The following is a 21,171-nucleotide window of genomic DNA, read 5'->3' on the forward strand; positions in this document are numbered from 1 at the left end:
CCATTAATACAGAGAATAAGTTTCTAATTTTAACTTCCATAATATGTTTAAAGAGTTAAGTTCTTTGAGCACATGACTAACATTTATTGTATCTGAAGCAATAAAGGATTTGTTTGGAGCTGCAGATGCTAATATGTTGATATTGAGATACTTTACTACCATTTGTCATTCTACATTACTGCTTTTGTCATTTTCCTTCCTTAAAATTCAATCTTTTGTCAAAAATGTGAGTCTATTGTATTATTTCCAGTCATTTACATTCATAGCTCTCTTTTGTTACCACCCCCAGTCATGTAGGTACTTTTGGCTGTATTTGTCACAGTCCCTTCTCTGAATTCCTACTGAATAGCCTTCAGGCGTGATTTTTTACCAATTTCTGATTGCTTTGAAAAGTGAGAAATCATAATTGGGAGAGCTTCAATTGGAGACATTTCACAAAACTTGAAAGCGCTGGCAAACTACATATGTTGCAGTTAAATAAAAAGATATGATAACTGAACAATCCTTAGGAACCAACATTTCAAAAAGACAACACTAACCACAACCATACAACATACTAGGAAAATAAAACTTCCATACTACCATATGGATAAATTTCAGCATCTATTCCAAGCTCCTGTGTCTGGATGAATGATTAATTGATTTAGAGTTTTCTAGCACCCTGATATCGAAGGTCATTAATGCCGATATTGTTAGTTATAAATAAAGAATAAAAGGAAATTCAAGTGAAGATGTCCTTATAAATTTAAATAGCTTTCAGAAGACCTGCTTCTGGAATATATATAAAAATACCTAAAATGACTAATGCAAAGATGACAAAGAGTAGTCTCTCACATGGGGCATCAAGGAGATATGACATTTGTTGTTTCTCTCATCTTATTTGTTGTTTCTCTCATCTTATTTCCCTCTAGACTATTCCAATGCTGCCAATAATTATACAACAAAAAGTTTTACAATAAGACTTTCTTGATAGCAACTTGGCTGCAGCATTCTTTCCCAATAAATATGCCTCCTCATTCCCAGACACATGTGTGTGTGCTGGAACCCATCAAAATTGAACTGTTATACTTCACCTATTAGCACAATAATAAAAAAACCACTCACCAATTATTACTATCATTATTACTAGCTAAGCTGTAACCCTAGTTGGAAAAGCAAGATCAGATAAGCACAAGGGCTCCAACATGGAAAAATAGCCCAGCTAGGGAAGGGAATAAGGAAATAAATAAACGAAATGAAAAATATTGAACAATAAAATTAAAAATTTCAAAAGTAACGTTGTCAAAACAGACATTTCATATATAAACTACAAAAAAAAACTATGTCAGCCTGTTCAACATAAAAACCTTTGCTGTAAGTTTCAATTTTTTAAGTTCTACCGATTCAACTACCCGATGAGGAAGATCACTCCACAACTTGGACACAACTGGAATACAACTTCTAGAATACTGTGAAGTAATGAGCTTCATGATGGAGAAGGCCTGACTATTAGAATTAACTGCATGCCTGGTATTACGAACAGGATGGAACTGTCTGGGAAGATCTAAATGTAATGGATGATCAGAATTATGAAAAATCTTATGCAACGAGCATAACTAGCTAATTGAACGAAGGGACCAGAGATTAATATCTAAAGCAGGAACAAGAAATTTAATAGACCGAAAATTACTGTCCAACAACTTAAGATGAGAATCAGCAGCTGAAGACAAGACAGGAGAACAATACTCAAAACTAGGTAGAATGAAAGAATTAAAACACTTCTTCAGAATAGATTGATCACCGGAAATCTTAGAAGACTTCCTTAATAAGCCAGAACTGAAGAAGGCAGAGACCTCATGTGTTTCTCTAAAGTGAATTTGCTGTCGAGAATTACATCTAAAATATGTTATTTTTATTAATAAAATAAATTTTTGAATATACTTACCCAGTGATCATATAAGCTGCAACTCTGTTGCTCGACAGAAAAACCTACGGTCAAAATACGCCAGCGATCGCTATGCAGGTGGGGGTGTACATCAACAGCGCCATCTGTCGAGCAGGTACTTAGTACTCCAAGTAAACAAAGAACCAATTTTCTCCTCGGTCCACTGGGTCTCTATTGGGAAGGAAGGGAGGGTCCTTTAATATATGATCACCGGGTAAGTATATTCAAAAATTTATTTTATTAATAAAAATAACATTTTTCAATATTAAACTTAGCCGGTGATCATATAAGCTGATTCACACCCAGGGGGGTGGGTAGAGACCAGCATTACATGTTTACATTATTATGAGCTAAGTATTTTGTATTTCATTTTAGCAGTTATTCAAAATAACAAACATAAAATAAATAAGTACCTGGTAAGGAAGTCGACTTGAACAATTACTCTGCTTTTTTAAGTACGTCTTCCTTACGGAGCCTCGCGATCCTCTTAGGATGCTGAGCGACCCCTAGGATCTGAAGTATCAAGGGTTGCAACCCATACTAAAGGACCTCATCAAAACCTCTAATCTAGGCGCTTCTCAAGAAATGACTTTGACCACCCGCCAAATCAAGTAGGATGCGAAAGGCTTCTTAGCCTTCCGGACAACCCAAAAACAATAATAAAACATTTCAAGAGAAAGATTAAAAAGGTTATGGAATTAGGGAATTGTAGTGGTTGAGCCCTCACCCACTACTGCACTCGTTGCTACGAATGGTCCCAGAGTGTAGCAGTTCTCGTAAAGAGACTGGACATTCTTAAGATAAAAGGACGCGAACACTGATTTGCTTTTCCAATAGGTTGCGTCGATTATACTTTGCAGAGATCTATTTTGTTTAAAGGCCACGGAAGTTGCGACAGCTCTAACTTCGTGTGTCCTTACCTTCAGCAAAGCTTGGTCTTCCTCATTCAGATGGGAATGAGCTTCTCGTATTAACAGTCTGATAAAATAGGATAAAGCATTCTTTGACATAGGCAAAGATGGATTCTTAACTGAACACCATAAAGCTTCAGACGGGCCTCGTAAAGGTTTTTAAATAGAACTTAAGAGCTCTTACAGGACATAAGACTCTTTCTAGTTCATTTCCAACCATACGATAAGTTTGGAATATCGAACGATATTGGCCAAGGCCGAGAAGGCAGCTCGTGTTGGGCTAGAAAACCAAGTTGTAGAACATGTAGCCGTTTCGGATGAGAATCCGATGTTCTTGCTGAAGGCATGAATCTCACTGACTCTTTTAGCTGTGGCTAAGCATACCAGGAAAAGAGTCTTTAAGGTGAGATCTTTCAGGGAGGCTGATTGTAGCGGTTCGAACCTGTCTGACATAAGGAATCTTAGTACCACGTCTAAATTCCAACCAGGTGTAACCAAACGACGCTCCTTCGTGGTCTCAAAAGACTTAAGGAGGTCCTGTAGATCTTTATTGTTGGAAAGATCTAAGCCTCTGTGACGGAAGACTGATGCCAACATGCTTCTGTAACCCTTGATAGTGGGAGCTGAAAGAGATCGTTCTTTCCTCAGATATAAGAGGAAGTCAGCTATTTGAGTTACAGAGGTACTGGTCGAGGATACGGATACTGACTTGCACCAGTTTCGGAAGATTTCCCACTTCGATTGGTAGACTCTAAGGGTGGATGTTCTCCTTGCTCTAGCAATCGCTCTGGCTGCCTCCTTCGAAAAGCCTCTAGCTCTCGAGAGTCTTTCGATAGTCTGAAGGCAGTCAGACGAAGAGCGTGGAGGCCTTGGTGTACCTTCTTTACGCGTGGCTGACGTAGAAGGTCCACCCTTAGGGGAAGTGTTCTGGGAACGTCTACTAGCCATCGAAGTACCTCGGTGAACCATTCTCTCGCGGGCCAGAGGGAAGCAACTAGCGTCAACCTTGTCCCTTCGTGAGAAGCGAACTTCTGCAGTACCTTGTTGACAATCTTGAACGGAGGGAATGCATATAGATCTAGATGTGACCAATCTAGTAGAAAGGCATCTATATGAACTGCTGCTGGGTCCGGGATTGGTGAGCAAAATATTGGGAGCCTCTTGGTCATCGAGGTTGCGAAGAGATCTATGGTTGGCTGGCCCCAGGTGGCCCAAAGTCTCTTGCATACATCCTTGTGGAGGGTCCATTCTGTTGGAATTATTTGTCCCTTCCGACTGAGACAATCTGCCATGACATTCAAGTTGCTTTGGATGAACCTCGTTACTAGTGATATGTCTAGACCTTTTGACCAGGTGAGGAGGTCCCTTGCGATCTCGTACAATGTCAGAGAGTAGGTCCCTCCTTGCTTGGAGATGTACGCCAAAGCCGTGGTGTTGTCCGAGTTCACCTCCACCACTTTGCCTTGAAGGAGAGACCTGAAGCTTTTCCAGGTCAGACGTACTGCCAGTAGCTCCTTGCAGTTGAAATGCATTGTCCTTTGACTCGAGTTCCATAATCCCGAGCATTCCCTACCGTCTAATGTCGCACCCCAGCCTACGTCCGATGCGTCCGAGAAGAGAACGTGGTTGGGAGTCTGAACAGTCAGGGGAAGACCCTCTCTAAGGTTGATATAGTCCTTTCACCAAGTCAGACAAGACTTTATCTTTCCAGAAACCGGGATCGAGACCGCTTCTAGCGTCTTGTCCTTTTTCCAGTGAAAAGCTAGATGGTATAGAAGAGGACGGAGGTGTAGTCTTCCTAGTGACACAAATTGATCCACGGATGACAGTGTCCCTACCAGACTCATCCACAGCCTGACTGGGCAGCGTTCCTTCTTCAGCATCTTCTGGATGGATAGCAGGGCTGGGGGCTGATCGTCTTGTTCAGCAACGTCCTCATCAGAGGGTTCCTCATCCGAAACTGATGAGGAAACGGCAACGGAGTGGGCAACGTCTGACTCGCTGAATCCGGTCGCATTGGTGGATGCGTGACGGAGCCGGACGCAATATCATGGAACTGCTGCACAGTCTGTGAACTGTCAACAACCATGGGTGCGCGAGGAAGTACAGCGTCAACCCGAAACTGTCTAGACTGTCTGGGTTGTGCAGTCAACACCCTACCGGGTTGCTGAGGTTGACGCACTGCGTCACAACAAGTCACCTCTGCTGGTTGTTGAACGTCCTGAACGTCAACAACCACCTCCGAGCGTCGCTTAACGTCAACGTGCGACTGGCAACCCACACTGGGTCGCATCGGTGGAGGAACCACCTCAACTGGCAGACGCGAGTAGGTTACCTCAGCGTCAACAGGGCGCACAACCGACCGGTTGGAAGGTTGTTGGCCAGAAGGAGGAACCACCTCAACTGGCAGACGCGAGTAGGTTACCTCAGCGTCAACAGGGCGCACAACCAACCGGTTGGAAGGTTGTTGGCCAGAAGGTTCTTCTCCGCATTTAAGTCCTCTATCAAGGACGCAAGCTTGGACTGCATGTCTTGCAGCAAAGCCCATTTAGGGTCTACGGGAGCAGGTGTGGCAACAGACGGGGTTAGTGACTGAGGCGGAACCATTTACCATCCCTGAAAGCCTTCTTATGTGTGACATAATAGTACAGCAAAACTTCAAAGGCTCGACAAAAGTTAAGAAGTTGACCTGTAAACAACTTGGAGCGTCTCCTGGCTAGGCGCCAGGGCGAGTCTACCAGAATTGAGAAGTCTATCTGGGCAGAGGCATGAACTCCCAAGCCGAGAACTTCTCTCGTGTCCTATCAGACTCTCGCTCTATAAGCCAGTTTAAAAGAAGGGAAATCAAAGGCTGTATCCCTAAAACTCCTCCTGGTGCAAAAACCAGTCGCCTAGCCAACGTAACGCTCTCTAGGAGAGCGAGAGAGCACTAGCTTAAAAACAACGGCTTCGAAGTAGCTAGGCCTAGTGTAAGTTCTGACGTTTAGGCGAACGAGGAGCAGCAGTTACAAGATCCGGACGAAGATCCTTAAAAAATCATCATGATTTAATTAAAGTCCATAGGAGGCTAAGCAGCTTAAGGCTCCTCTCCAAATGACAGAGTCCTCAAGGGAATATCAGTAGGAGGGAGAACAGCACTTTCTCATCTACAGGAACCTTGTCCGATAAAAGCTAGGTTATCTCAGTGAGTCTCTCACTGGTGCATTAGTAGCAGACCAGAAGGCAACGTCATGTAACTGCTTGACAGTCTGTGAACTGTCAACAACTGAACTGTCAACCACAACAGGTGCGTGAGGACATACAGTGTTCACTCGAGACTGCTTTGACTGTCTATACTGAGCAGTCAAAACAACTCTAGAATGCGGAGGTTGACGCACCGCGTCAAAACAAAACAACTTAGACTGTTGTTGTACCTCGCGAACGTCAACGGAAGGTTCCGTGCGTTACTGAACGTCAACATGCGGCTGGCAGGGTACACTGGAACGCATGGGTGGCGGGACTCTCTCAGCTGGAGTGCGGCAGAAGGTCGCCTCAGCGTCCACAGGACGCACAACCGTGTTGGTTGTAGGCTAGAGGTTGGTGCAGTGTCAACCTTCTCCGCACGAAAGTCCCGCATCAATGACGTTAACTGAGACTGCATGGTCTGCAGCAAAGACCACTTAGGGTCTACAGGAGCAGGTGCGGCAACAGACAGTGTGACTGCCTGATGCGGTACCGCTTTGCCTCTCTTAGGAGGTGAGCAGTCGTCGGAAGACTGCAGCGAGTCCGAACTGACCCAGTGGCTACAACTGGGCCGTTGGACTTGCGCGGAAGGGACCGACTTGCGCTTAATAAGCTGCGAGACCTTGGTCCATGGTTTCTTACGAGAAACCTCTTCCGCAGACGAGAAATAAATGGGCTCTCTCGTCTTTGTGTGGGTGGGGCGATCTTGGGTAGATACGCCCGAAACCACGGAGGGAAACGTCTGTTCGTTGATCAAGGCCTGACGAACCCATAAGTCGTTCGACATTACTTCTCCCCTGGGCTTGGGAGCTTGCAAGAGGTCCCGGACTAGGTGAACGACAGGCACGAACAGACGAACCCTCGGACGCAACACTGTAACACTTTGCGCATATCACTTTATCACTTCGATTTTCTGTTTTGCACTTATTTCACTGAAATCGAAACTTTTACTGATTTCTACCTGAAACACGCAATTCTACCCTCATTAAAAGGTAGTAATTGCAAAATCAGTCGTATAATGCAGCTCATTAATACTAGCAAAAAACAGAAAACATATATAAAGATAAAAAATTCAGTGGCTGGGAAAGAGACTAAACACTAGTTCAAATAAACTACGTTTACAATCTCTCACCGCACATAGCCTGGGGACAAGAATAAAACCCTAGAAACGTTTTACCTTCTTCCCCGTACAGCGACTAGGGACGAGAGTAACACGAGAAAAACGTTACCCGCTTGAACGGAACGTTTTCTCTCCTCTCTCTCCTTCCGTCTCTATCTCTCTCTCTCTCTTTCTCTATTGATTTTGCACCTAAGAGAAGAGCCCAATTATATATCGTCAAAAAAACATGTTATTTGACTAAAGGAAAAAACTGAAAGGTTTTCCAAATAAAAAGTTTCTTTAAATTAGAATTTAAAACATTAAGCTAAGAAAGAATGAACAAAACGTCAGAATCGATTTACTCTTACTGCAAAGTGAAACCGTGATACACTCTCTCTCTATCGTAACGATAGAGCGCATGTTGAACGTCCTGAACGTCAACAACTGCGTAGTATAAAAAACTAAACGTTAGTTCATCTTTGAAAACAGTACGAAGACTATCAAAGAAATTCTTTCATAAAACATTAAATTTAAAAAGTTTTAAATTCTTTAAAGGCTAAATACGATATAACGGGCTCAACGTTGATTAACTTTGGTTCCAAGTTAGGACCGCCTACTATCAGGAAAGGTCGCATATAAACAAAACATAAAAATTATCTTTATATGTTTATAATAAATGGAAAGTTAATCGAAGAGGCCTAATAAAGGCGGAGAGATATAAAATATATAGATCGATCTATAACGTGTTAAGCAAAATTACTAAAAACCTAAACACACTTCCGTCTAAGGGAAGGGTCGGCCATTTAAAAGTGAAAGAGAGTCTATACTCTCTTTGTCACCCTAATTAACTCTATCCAAAACGAGTTCAAGTTTTGAGATGAAGATAAAACACCTGCATAGCGAAAGCTCAAAACTAGAATAGTGTACTTCACCAAATAGTTGTGAAAACAAATACAGTTAGTGACAGCGTATTAGTAGGTCTTGCCGGTAGCCCGACAGAGAGAAAATTGGTTCTTTGTTTACTTGGAGTACTAAGTACCTGCTCGACAGATGGCGCTGTTGATGTACACCCCCACCTGCATAGCGATCGCTGGCGTATTTTGACCGTAGGTTTTTCTGTCGAGCAACAGAGTTGCAGCTTATATGATCACCGGCTAAGTTTAATATTGAAAATTATTTTTTCCAAAGAGGGATATATCACCTGGAGCAATGGTTCCTACTTTTTTCTGTATAAATCTAAAAAATTCTAAATGATTCTCTGTACTCCTTTTAGGCTCTGCAACAAGCCACATTGGTGGTTTTGGCTTTCTTTGGGAGGGTTTGTCTACATCAACATCTTTTTCATAACAGTTGGCAGGCCTGTATACATCCAAGTCTGTTGGTACCTTATAACCTTATAATATTGTATAATATTGAAAATTATTAAAAATAAAATTACTAAAATATTAAAATGATTAATTTTAACATGCATAATATTACTTATGGTATTAAATGCTTCATCACCTTGAAGTTTCATTCTTATCTCCAATATCATTCCATAAGTCTTAAATGCTTTATATAGCTCATCATAATTAGTATCTATTGGGGTTTGAGTAACATGAAGGATTCGCAGTTTCATTATGTCGCTCGAATTACCTGTTTTTTTAACATCCACAGAATGGTCCTTTTCAGTTTCTAGATCGTCAACAGAAAATCACAGAGGGACATAGACTGCTAGAATTTCTCAACAATGAATTCCTCCATCAGTGGGTCAATAAAACAACCAGGGGAAACAACATACTAGATATTGTACTAACAACAGAAGAAAATTTATTATCCAGTGTTTCAGTAGGCAAAAATATTGGCAAAAGTAACTCACAGAATAGTTAGGTTTCGGGTAAATATTCCTCATATAAAAGAAAGGAAAATTATAAAAAAGGCTAGACTACAGATGTAGTAACAGGATAAAATTGAAGGAATACACCGAGAATTTAAAATACGACAAAACAGGGAACATCGATACGCAATGGAACTCTTTTGTAGAATTATATAAAGAAAAAAAAGGCTAAATGTATACTACAAAGAAAAATTCTACCAAATAGAATTCCACAACGTAAGTGGTTCAACTAAGAAATAGTCAATGCAATAATAAGTAGAGACAGGAAACAAAAATCAATGGGTCCACAGCTTTCAATTCCTGGAATTTCCGAGCACAAGAAGTTAAACCGAAAAGTAGATAAACTAGTTAGAAAGGCCAAGATCAATGAATAAAAAAAGTGGCTTCAGCAAATAAAGAAAACCCAAAAGAATATTTTCCATATGTAAACAGTAGAAAACCAATCAAAATCAACATTAGCTCATTAGGAAACTCGGAAGGTATTCTTATAACAAATGATTTGGAAAAAAGCTGAACTGATGAATGGATATTTCACAACTGTATTCACTAGGGAAGAATCAACAACCCTCCCCAAACCAACTATCAAATATGAAGGGCCACAACCAGAAAATAGAATCACTTTTACAATGGATGATGTCTATAAAAATAAAAGGAGGCAGTAAGTCTAAGGCACTAAGTCCAGATGATATTCATCCAAGAGAGATTATACTGTAGAACTAAAAGAAGAGATAACCCCACACTTTAACAAAATATTCCGAAAGAAAGCCAACAAAAGAAAGGCACCAAAAGGGTGGAATTAGACAATGTTCTGAAAGACAGCCAACAAAAGAAAGGCACCAAAAGGGTGGAATTAGACAATGTTCCGCCAATCTACAAGAAGGGGCCAAAAGAATAACCTGGCAAATTAAGACCAGTGTGTCCAACTTAAGTGCCCTGCAAATTTTTTTAATCAATTATAGTAGATTCAATAATAGAACATATGGAAAAAACCATCTTCTGATAGACAGCCAACCTGGTTTCAGGCAAAAGAGATCATATGTGACAAATCTTTTAGAATTTTCCCACAACATGTTTATCATTTATGAAAAAAGCAGGGCAATAGACATCATATACCTAGACTTTCAAAAGGCTTTTGACAAAGATCATCATAAAAAATTAATGGACAAAATTAGAGCACTAGGCATCATTGACAAGCTAGCTGAATGTATCAAAGATTGGCTAATAAACAGAAAACAGAGAGTTGTAACCAATGGAGAAGCTTCAGAATGGGCAGCTGTTACAAGTAGAGTACCTCAAGGATCCGTCCTTGGTCCACTGCTATTTCTGATCTACATTAACGACATAAATTTAGGATTAACTAGTAAAATAGCCAAATTTGCCGTTGACACCAAACTACGCATAAATGCTGCAAATTCAAATGTAGAAGTCTTAAGAGGGGATCTAATGAAGCTAGGAGAATGGTCCAGAAAATGGTAAATGCCTTTCAACTGTGGGAAATGTAAAATCATGCATATAGGTTATAGTAACCCACAATCAGATTACTCGCAGCTGGGTAATGAAATAGAAAGTGTGGACCAGGAGCAAGATCTCGGTATTATTATCAGCAAGGATTTGATGGTCACTAGACAGACCATAAAAGCTTTAAAGAAACCACAGAAACTGATAGGCTACATAAAGAGACAATTCAAATACAGAAACAAAGACACTGTACTACAACTGTACATATCACTAGTAAGACCCCATGTAGAATATGGAGTCCAATTCTAGGCTCCAAGTATTCAAAAGGATATAGATAGACTGGAAGCAGTACAAGCTAGGTTACAAATTAGTTCCAACACTAAGGCCATTTGGATATAGATGGAGGATGGAACGTTTAAACTTATTTGATCTACAAACACGACGACTAAAGCAGGCCATACATGCAGAGGATTGGCACGCTGATTTGATCGCGATTGGCATGTTCGCGCTAATCCTTACCATGCATGGGGGTAAACAGGACAAACCCGGAGCGACTAGCCTGTCCTCTTATCCTGTCAGCATGTTTGACCGGACAGAACAATCCCGTCGCGATTGGCAGTATGGCCTGCAAGTCTCGTGCGTGTGGGTACGGTCTAGCATGCTGATGGGGTTGACTCTCCTATTTTGACACGTACAGTATTCCATATTTCGTCCCTTGATCGCAGCACATTTTATATTATAAAGATAAACTTATTGCATTTCACAAGTTTGTAATATTATGCATTTCATTGCTCTTTATTTTAGGTTTTCCCCTCACATTTTACTTCACCAAGTTAGGATTTCCTTAAATATCTTCTCCTTTTTCATAGTATATTTTATCTTTAAAACCACACAGTATTCTGCCTTATTCGTGCAATAGTATCTTGTATTCTGATAATAAACATACTGAAACAAAAGGAAAAAAATTTATATTCTTATTAAGTTTTATGAATTCTCTTCATAGGAAAAAAAACGAAGGTGTAAAATATGGAAAGAGGATAAATTAAGTAGCTACTGATAATTCTGTTAACTTATGTATATCTCTCTGCCTATATAAATGCAATCTTTTTCAATTTTCAATAAATTAACGCAAAAACAAATATGCCTAATTAAAAGTGCAGTGGTGCTTCAGCATGAGATAATCTCCAGAAAGGTCTAAAAATCTATTTAGTATATTCCTCCCAGGAGACACTTGGACTCTCGGATTAATGGGGATAAACGGAAAAGGTAATGCTATAATGACTTCAAGAGAAATAAGTACATTAACACCATAGCGGAAAAATCCCCACCACGTAGAAGACGACAGAGAATGCCAATCACGTTCCTTCATATGATTATTTCAAGTCAGATTTCATAGATTTATACTATATAAAAAATAAAGAAAGTAAAAAGTAACAAAATTTGGCATTTTCAAAATTAGATGTAGGCTACCAAATGTACTTGATACCTGTGGCCGCGGGAGCATAAAACAATTAGAATAGCGCCAACGTTATCCCTGCGTGTCGTAAGAGGCGACTAAAAGGGACGGGACGAGGGGGCTGGGAACCCCCTCTCCTGTATAAAAAATCCTGTGAGACAGCAACAAAGAGATAGAGCTGGGGGGAGAGTGACTGCTCCCCGCACTCTAGTTTTGGGGTGTTTGAATGTGCGTGGATGTAGTACGATAGAGAGTAAAAGATGTGAGATTGGAAGTATGTTTAGAAGTAGAAGGATGGATGTATTGGCCTTATGTGAGACAAAGATGAAAGGAAAGGGTGAAGTGATGTTTGGTGAAATGTCTGGTAGAGTGTCTGGGATTGAAAGGGGAAGAGCGAGAGAGGGTGTGGCTTTATTGCTGAGTGAATGGATGACAGGTAAAGTAGTGGAATGGAAGGAGATATCATATAGGTTAATGTGGGTAAGGGTTAGGTTGGGTAGGGAATGTTGGGCGTTTGTCAGTGCGTATGAGCCAGGTAGTGAGAAAAGTGAAGAAGAGCGGAATGAGTTCTGGAATGAATTAACTAGGTGTGTAGAAGGACTGGGTAGAAGGAATTATGTTGTTGTCATGGGTGACTTAAATGCTAGAGTGGGCGCTGGAGAGGTAGAAGGTGTCATTGGGAAGTATGGCGTACCAGGTGAAAATGAGAGTGGTGAGAGACTGGTAGATATGTGTGTTGAACAAGAGATGGTAATAAGTGCTAGCTTTTTTAAAAAGAAAGATAAAAATAAGTATACATGGGTAAGAGTGGCAAATGGAAGAGTAGTAGAAAGGGCATTAATGGATTACGTGTTGATAACTAAAAGAATGTTTGGAAGATTGAAAGACGTGCACGTATTTAGGGGTATGGCTAACGGTATATCTGATCATTTTTTGGTGAAAGGCAAATTAGTTGTAGCAAAAGAATGGGGGAATAGAGTAGGTGGATGTAAAAGGGAGCTAGTGAGGGTTGAAGAGCTAATAAAACCGGGGGTAAAAAGTAAATATCAGGAAAGGTTGAAAATGGCATATGACGAGGTGAGAGTAAGAGAAACTGGTAATTTAGAGGAGGAGTGGAAGTTAGCAAAAGAAAATTTTGTTGGGATTGCAAGTGATGTATGTGGCAAGAAGGTTGTTGGAGGCAGCATGAGGAAGGGCAGTGAATGGTGGAATGAAGGAGTGAAGGTAAAAGTGGAAGAGAAAAAGAGGGCTTTTGAAGAATGGCTGCAGAGTAATAGTATAGAGAAGTATGAAAAATATAGAGAGAAAAAGGTGGAAGTAAAGCGCAAGGTACGTGAGGCAAAGAGGGCAGCTGACCTGAGGTGGGGTCAGGGACTGGGTCAGTCATATGAAGAGAATAAGAAGTAGTTTTGGAAAGAAGTGAAGAGAGTAAGGAAGGCCGGCGCAAGAATTGAAGAGACAGTGAAAGATGGAAATGGAAGGTTGTTAAAAGGAGAGGAGGCAAGGAAAAGGTGGGCGGAATATTTTGAAAGTTTGCTGAATGTTGAGGATAATAGGGAGGCAGATATAATTGCTGTTCCAGGTGTTGAGGTGCCACTGATGGGAGATGAGAATGAGAGAGAGATTACAATAGAGGAAGTGAGGAGAGCACTAGATGAAACGAGAGTAGGAAAAGCATCTGGTATGGATGGTGTGAAAGCTGAGATGTTGAAGGAAGGGGGGTGTGACTGTACTTGAATGGTTGGTGAGATTGTTTAATGTGTTTTGTGTTGTCAATGGTACCAGTAGATTGGGTCTGTGCATGTATTGTACCACTATATAAGGGTAAGGGAGATGTGCATGAGTGTGGTAATTCAAGAGGTATTAGTTTGTTGAGTGTAGTTGGAAAAGTGTATGGTAGAGTACTGATTAATAGGATTAAGGATAAAACAGAGAATGCAATCTTGGAAGTACAGGGTGGTTTTAGAAGAGGTAGGGGTTGTATGAATCAGATTTTTACAGTTAGGCAGATATGCGAGAAATATTTAGCAAAAGGTAAGGAGGTGTATGTTGCGTTTATGGATCTGGAGAAAGCATATGATAGAGTTGATAGGGAAGCAATGTGGAATGTGATGAGGTTATGTGGAGTTGGTGGAAGGTTGTTGCAAGCAGTGAAAAGTTTCTAAAAAGGTAGTAAAGCATGTGTTAAATAGGAAATGAAGTGAGCGATTGGTTTCCGGTGAGAGTGGGGCTGAGACAGGGATGTGTGATGTCGCCGTGGTTGTTTAACTTGTATGTTGATGGAGTGATGAGAGAGGTGAATGCTCGAGGCTTGGACGAGGATTAAAACTGGAAGGCGAGAATGATCATGAATGGGAGGTAAATCAGTTGTTGTTTACGGATGATACTGTACTGGTAGCAGACACAGAAGAGAAGCTTGACCGACTAGTAACAGAATTTGGAAGGGTGTGTGAGAGAAGGAAGTTGAGAGTTAATGTGGGTAAGAGTAAGGTTATGAGATGTACGAGAAGGGAAGGTGGTGCAAGGTTGAATGTCATGTTGAATGGAGAATTACTTGGAGGAGGTGGATCAGTTTAAGTACTTGGGGTCTGTTGTTGCAGCAAATGGTGGAGTGGAAGCAGATGTACGTCAGAGAGTCAATGAAGGTTGCAAAGTGTTGGGGGCAGTTAAGGGAGTAGTAAAAAATAGAGGGTTGGGCATGAATGTAAAGAGAGTTCTATATGAGAAAGTGATTGTACCAACTGTGATGTATGGATCGGAGTTGTGGGGAATGAAAGTGATGGAGAGACAGAAATTGAATGTGTTTGAGATGAAGTGTCTGAGGAGTATGGCTGGTGTATCTCGAGTAGATAGGGTTAGGAACGAAGTGGTGAGGGTGAGAACGGGTGTAAGAAATGAGTTAGCGGCTAGAGTGGATATGAATGTGTTGAGGTGGTTTGGTCATGTTGAGAGAATGAAAAATGGCTGTCTGCTAAAGAAGGTGATGAATGCAACAGTTGATGGGAGAAGTACAAGAGGAAGGCCAAGGTTTGGGTGGATGGATGGTGTGAAGAAAGCTCTGGGTGATAGGAGGATAGATGTGAGAGAGGCAAGAGAGCGTGCTAGAAATAGGAATGAATGGCGAGCGATTGTGACGCAGTTCCGGTAGGTCCTGCTGCTTCCTCCGGTGCCTTAGATGACCGCGGAGGTAGCAGCAGTAGGGGACTCAGCAGTATAAAGCTTCATCTGTGGTGGAAATGTGGGAAGTTGGGCTGTGGCACCCTAGCAGTACCAGCTGAACTCGGCTGAGTTCCTGGTTAGGCTGGAGGAACGTAGAGAGTAGAGGTCCCCTTTTTTGTTTTGTTTCTTGTTGATGTCGGCTACCCCCCAAAATTGAGGGAAGTGCCTTTGGTATATGTATGCATGTACCTGGTAACGTACCAAATTTAGTTAACAAGTATGAAAAATGTAACCATGTGGGCCTATCCTGGGTGCCCAATCCTCTTGAACTAAGCAGGCTAGTCCGTAGTGTGTGGGCATTTGTCACAGGATTGGAGCGTCACTCCAGTCCTTAAGGACAAACCGCACGGCCAGTCCTCTACGTGTATGGCCGGCTTAAGGGGACAGTTAATAAAGGCATTCAAAATTCTTAAAGGAATAACAAATGTATTTTACAACAATCTATTTGCGCTTAGCAAAAATCAGTCCAGATATAACGGATACAAATTGGAGTTGAAAAGGTACAACACCACTCAACGTGGCAATTTCTTTACTGTACATACAAAATAGAAAATACTTGGAATAGCCAGAACTTCAAATCTCTCTCTCTCTCTCTCTTATAATACGCACACAACAGATTTAACAGAATATTTTATTCCTTAAAAAGTGTCAGTTAAATATTACACACAAAATAAACTCATACTTTACTGAAGTCTAGGTTGGATCATAGGCTAGCCTTAAAACACGTTATTCGATTTTGTCAGTCGATACGAAGCTTTAGCAATTACGCTGAAAATTAATTAAAAAAAGTATTGTTGATATAATTTTGCTACGTATTATATAATCCTTGAAGAAAAGAGAGTACAGTTTACTGAGCTCTCGACCAATTTCTTATTAAAAAGTGTATCGAACATCATCATCATCAGTCAGAATCAGCTCTTGATGCTGACAATCTACAGCCATCAACGTATGCGATGTAAACAAACAAATTGAATGCAAACACTGGTAAATTCAACAACCAAGTTTATTTTATACTATTGTAAAAGAAAAACTTAACTTCATTTGTTGTCTAACTTTACAAAATCATCTTATCTTATACTGTCTTGGAACAAACCACATTCACAAAGCCCATGATATAGTGTAAACATGACAATTTATTAACATATACATTTACAATATGTATGCATATTTGTTCATAAATTTAGATTACTTTCTTCTGTACTACATTAAAAAATAAAATTTATTTGTAACCTTAAAATAGATTATTTTGAGCTCGAGCCATGCTGTCCTGATGGAAGTTCATCAAAAGGCATCTTTCTACTGTACTTGTAATATTTCCGAGAGTGATATACCAGAGAATTTTACCTGAAGAGGTAAAACAGGATTCTATCCACTGGAGCAAATATCTCGAGAGGTATCGTGTATGAAACAAGGACGTGTTTAAAACAAGCCACGGCTATCCTTCCCCTAAGAGTTAACCTTGTCTCGAAGGATATGGGATAGGATTGGATACCCGGTCGAGAAAGCCATTACAACTCTGATCCCAGTGTGCTGAAAACATGTTCTCTGGTTCTCCATTTCTTCTAGCAGCGCCATCTTGACGGTTTTGCTATGGAGTTTTCTGCGTGTTTTCATAGCTTTTTGAGTGATTTTGAGATCAAGGATGCCTCTGCTTCTTCCTCATCGACTAAGTTAAGAACCATTTCCTATTGTGTTGGTGGTTAAGAACCATTTCCTATTGTGTTGGTGAATTTCGCATCTCCATCATTGTAGTTTTGCGCTGTGCGTGCATTATTTGCCCGCGGCCATCGCATAGCCGAAGCCGGCAGCTCATGTATCCAAATCGCTCAGAATTGCATAGTAAAATCTTTTATAGCCTTGTAAGAATTTTTAAAATATTTTTTCACAACTGTGGTATGATTATGGTTTATACCATTTACTATTTTTTGAATGTTTGTATTCTATCAGTCTTGACTTAGGCTAACTCTACTTCTTAGCAGTCGGCCATGACTGGTATTTGTGTACATATGCACCCTCACCTTCTACCAAGTAACCTTATGGTTTTCGTGAGGCCGCCCATCCTCCCTTGCTATCGATACATCATAGCGGGGAGCTGCAGCACAGAAGGTCCTTCTGAGAGCAGTGGATGGTGTTTTACAGTTGTCCTAGGGTGACAGTATTTCACTTATCTACTTATCCTTGGTGTTTGACCAGGCAGCACGGGTTATGGGGACTCTGTTGATCCCTAGAATGCAACCAACCTTGTTCTAATGCAGACAGGTAGACCTTCCTTTCGTGTCACCTTACCCATTTACTAGGATTCCTTACTTAGTTTTTGGTACGCTGGCAGCCGTTTGTGAGGACTTGTTCTTTGTGCCTACTTACTGCAGACCCCTTGGAACGACATATTAGTTCTAATACTACAGTTAGGCCTTCGTGTCCTGCCACCTCACCATTTTCTAAGCCTCCCTTCCTTCCCCTTCCCTCCTTTTTTTTGCTTGGCTAGTCCGTCTACTTGCTTTGGAACATTGTTCTCTTCCAGTCCAGTTCCCTGGTGGCTGCTGTGTCCTTAGTTGCTATATAGATGGGCAGGATAGCTTGTGGGCTATCTAGGTTAGCCCTGGGTAGGCGAGATATTATTCCTTCCCTGGATTAATTCTCTCTGCTGCCGTAGAGGCCACCATTGGCTTGCCTACAAAGTGGCTTTCTTATGGTCTAACCCTATCTAGGCAGAGATCTAGAACCCCGTGGGGTTCTCCTCTGCCACCTTAGTAGTTGCCTAGTCTCCGACAGCAGGTTCTCATCCTAGGCTATGTATCTCGTGCTGCGGAGTCTTGACTCCATTTGCCTGGTCGGAAGGTTCCCAGCCGATGTATTACCATTTGGCCATATTTCCAGTCCTATCAGCTTGAATTCTTCTAGCCTTGAATATAAGTAAGATAAGGGGGTACCCCCACCCCTCTGCTGCCTTAGCTGCAGCCTTAGGCTAGTCACCTGCATCTTTTTCCTCCATATCTGAGGAACATTCTCCTCTACAGTTGGTCGATTGGATTCCTCCTAGTTGTTAGGATCTCCCTTGAATTTATGAATTCTCGGTGTCCTGGCCGTCTTGTAAAGCCATCATTATTTTAAAGGGTTACTCCCCTTCCTCATGATTTAATGTTAACAACTAGTTTTTTGGCAGATTCATTTATCTACTGCCTTCCATTAACCTTTACCTTTCCCCTTGCCCGTGGTCTGTTTCTATAGAGGATCATCCACTTTCTTGCCGACTTGACAATGCAACTGCCGTGTTGAGTAGATAATCCTATGGGTAATGAAAGGTCAGATCATAAAGCCATGGTTGCTAGGAATAGCTGCCGCCTTGAGGGCAGCCGCTGCCGGCTTAGCCAGGATGGTATGTGAATTTACCACATTAGGTTGTCTAATAGACTAACTTTGGGGGTAATGGTGTTCCACTGATGTGAACCTTTCACCCTATTCTACCACACTATTTAAAGAGTCCTTAAAGAATTCTGAGCTGTTTGGCATGGGCGTTCACTGTAGTGTACCTGTAACCGTAGCTAGTGTAGTAGAAAATCTTTTTAAAATAAATTAAGGAAATTTCTATTCTAATATATGTTATTCCTAATTACTATAGGATATGGAAATTTTTTGATACACTAATTGCACTCACTGAAAATGTTCTATCTTTACAGGTTACTGAAGACATGGAGTGTTCGACGGTAACCTGCACCAGGCGGGTCAAGTTGCCTTGTGACCACAAGACTTGCTGGAAGTATGCCCACTGTCATGTTTCCAAAGGGTTCTTTGCCATCTGGGAACCTTCCAACTGCAGCGTGTGCAAGGACCTCATTTATGTTGATTTCCACGCTACCAATGTCTCCCAGGACGAGAAAGCGTAAGGTCAGAAGAACATTAGACATTGGGTTTAAGGCTTTCAGAAGAGCTCTCAACAAGGTGCCCCTAACCTTCCTTCCATGGTACTCGAGGACCTCCAAAGACTACTGTTTTTGGTCACCAGACACCGAAGGTACAACTCTCGCTGGTACAATTGGCTCATGCGTATGATGAAGTTCGGGATGCTCTTCAAGTGATGAGCCTAGAGGCCGCCCACATGTCGACGACCTCTTCTGTGACGTCAGTGAGGGAGAGGATCCTGCTGACCACGAAGACCTCTAATGATTTCCTAGATGTCCATTGGGTAAGTACAGTGCCCAGTACTTCTTTGGCTCAATCCTCCATTCCTGTATCTACCACCTGTGCCTCCACTTCTACTACCGTTCCTACGCAAAGTACACCTTTGTTCCCTGGTCACTTGGAGTTTATGAAATCCATGAAGGCATTCACGGTAAACATACATGCCAAACATAAACGAGCTCAAGCGTCTTTAGAGGTAAAGATAAGAGGCTTTTCAACAGGCACCTAAGTCTAAGGCTCCACCAGCATCGAGCCTGCCAGATTGCTCAGCTAAGAATCCTTGGCACTATGCAGATCGTATGGCTCTGAGTGAGGGGTACCTCCGACTTACAATTCTACCCTTCTATTGATAATTATCCTTACTGCTATGTAAGGCTAAACTCGGAAGTGTCCACTAGAAATGATACTATCCCTAAGGAGTCTATCATCCTGAACCACAACAAGGCTCAGTTTTTATTGGTAAAGAAGCTTAAGATGGCCGAATTTACCCAAACTCAAATTTTTGCTTTTGGCAGAAATCAAGCCATCTTTGTTGCTCTCAAAGATACTGTTTTTCCCTTCGCCTCAAAAAGTTTAGAGGCTGTGAAAAAGGCAGTCATGGAAGGCAGACCATTGCCAGTGCTAAGAGTGCAAACCTGTCTCCCTAGCCCTTCCTTATGACTCGGACAGTTAGGAAGATATCCAATGCACCTTTACGGTTGGAAAATTGGATAGGGACATTGGAGGCAAACAGTTCAATGAAAGGTTGCCTAGAACAAAATGGGACAACTCATCGCCACCAACTCATCCCCAGCCTAACTCAACGCAGGGCTAAATCATCGCCGGTCCAACTCATCGTCGGACCAAATACACACACTCTTTTTTAAAAAGGGTAAATATTTTCAAACAACCGGAAGTCGTTCTATATTATGGAAAACCTTTGCTTTCCAAAACACTCACACCCCTATATTCTTATATTCTGGATCTAAAAACGTTAGTAAATATTAACCTTTGGAAGCACCACTTTCAGTTTTACATTCTTCCAATATACCCATTACAATGGAGCCAGTTTTAAGTCAGAGGCAAGGAAAAGTTTTGTCATAATGGATATTTGTTCATTTTTGATAAAACCAGTAAAACCGACACCGATCTGATGTTTTGGAGGTGTAAACAGCTCGGCAGATGCAAAGCAAGAATACATACAAGATTTGGAATCGTAGCAAAAATCTTAAATACTCACACCCATGAATCTTCCCCTGTAAAAGTAGAAGTAGAAAGGACTACTACAAAAATTAAAACCCGAGCTGAAAAGACGATGGAAAACCCAAATGCAATGATTAATTAAGTTTTGATTAATATTCCCCGAACGGTACAAGGATCATAACCGAGTTCGTCTGCTTTAAAGAAAACTATTTGACGGAAACGGAATCAAATTAGTGCTCCTCCGCCAAACCCAGTTGACCTTCATCAGTTAGCAATCCTGGATGAATATTCAACCTACGAATCAGAAGCAACTCTGAGGGAAGATTTTTATTAAAAGACAGCGGTCCTGGTGCAGATAGAATCTTATTTTTTGGGCTCAGGCCATGTCGTCGTGATGGAAGTTCCTTCAAAGGTAGCTTCCAAGGTATATTTGACTACAGTGATATATCCCAGAGAATTTACCAAAGGTATCCAGAACTCTAACTCCTGGAGCGAATATCCCTTAAAATTTTACGAAGGGATATCGCGTAATATCAGAGGACGTATTCTTGACACGTCTCATGGCTATCTACGCCCCCAGTAGAGCTTTCACTTCGAGGGGAAAGAGAGGGAGAAGGAGAGTCGTTAAAGAGACAACACTCTCGA

The 21,171-nt window shown here is 41.3% G+C and overlaps 1 protein-coding gene across 2 annotated transcripts in view; it reads right to left on the minus strand.

The window, feature by feature from the left end:
• p115 (General vesicular transport factor p115) overlaps positions 1-21,171 on the minus strand; it is a 764,785-nt gene that overhangs the window by 328,581 nt on the left and 415,033 nt on the right. The gene's annotated exons all lie outside the window — the stretch shown is intronic.

Source organism: Palaemon carinicauda, chromosome 9 (genome assembly GCF_036898095.1).
Source record: "Palaemon carinicauda isolate YSFRI2023 chromosome 9, ASM3689809v2, whole genome shotgun sequence".
In the NCBI taxonomy this organism is placed as follows: Eukaryota; Metazoa; Arthropoda; class Malacostraca; order Decapoda; family Palaemonidae; genus Palaemon; species Palaemon carinicauda.